Source organism: Schistocerca piceifrons, chromosome 2 (genome assembly GCF_021461385.2).
Source record: "Schistocerca piceifrons isolate TAMUIC-IGC-003096 chromosome 2, iqSchPice1.1, whole genome shotgun sequence".
NCBI classification, from domain to species: domain Eukaryota; kingdom Metazoa; phylum Arthropoda; class Insecta; order Orthoptera; family Acrididae; genus Schistocerca; species Schistocerca piceifrons.
In genome coordinates, this window is record NC_060139.1 from 722,402,809 (window position 1) to 722,403,543 (window position 735).

At 44.9% G+C, this 735-nt stretch overlaps 1 pseudogene; it reads right to left on the minus strand.

Annotated features, from left to right (window-relative positions):
* Positions 1-374: 374 nt before the first annotated feature.
* LOC124778749 lies at positions 375-493 on the minus strand (annotated as a pseudogene).
* Positions 494-735: the final 242 nt, after the last annotated feature.

Genomic DNA, 735 nt, shown 5'->3' on the forward strand with positions numbered 1-735 from the left:
TTTTATCTGGTAGAATGACATAATCTGAAGTTCAACAACATGGACATGGAGGCAGCTGTGTCACTCTTAGCCCTCCTACCTTTGTTCCTTGTATGTGCAAAATGCCATACCATTATAGTTGGAGCTGTGTGGAATACACACTACTGTGGATATTAATAAGAACTGAACTCCATCTGAATAGGCCCAGAAGGCCAGACAGTACTGACCGACCACTTTGTCATCCTCAGTCAGATGCTTCACTAGGTGTGCATATGAAGGGGCATGTGGTCAGCACAATGTTCTCCCAGTCCTCGTCAATTTTCGTGACCAGAGCCGCTAGTTCGCAGTCAACAAGCTACTCAATTGGTCTCACAAGTGCTGAATGCACCCCCACTTGCCAACAGCACTCGGCAGACCTTGACAGTCACCCATAAAAGTTCTAGCCAAGCCTGACAGCGCTTAACTTCGGTGGTCAGAAGGGAACCGGTGTTGCCACTGCAGCAAGGCTGTTGGCGTGGGTTTTAAAGAGTGACATATTTGGAGCTGTGACACCCTTGTTGTGAGATAAGTAATTATTTTATGTGATAGAATTTCACATGCATAACATTATTTACACGGTATCCACCCAAACGGTATGTGTACTAAATTGATGGTTCAAATGGCTCTGAGCACTATGGGACTTAACTTCTGAGGTCATCAGTCCCCTAGAACTTAGAACTACTTAAACCTAACTAACCTAAGGACATCACACACATC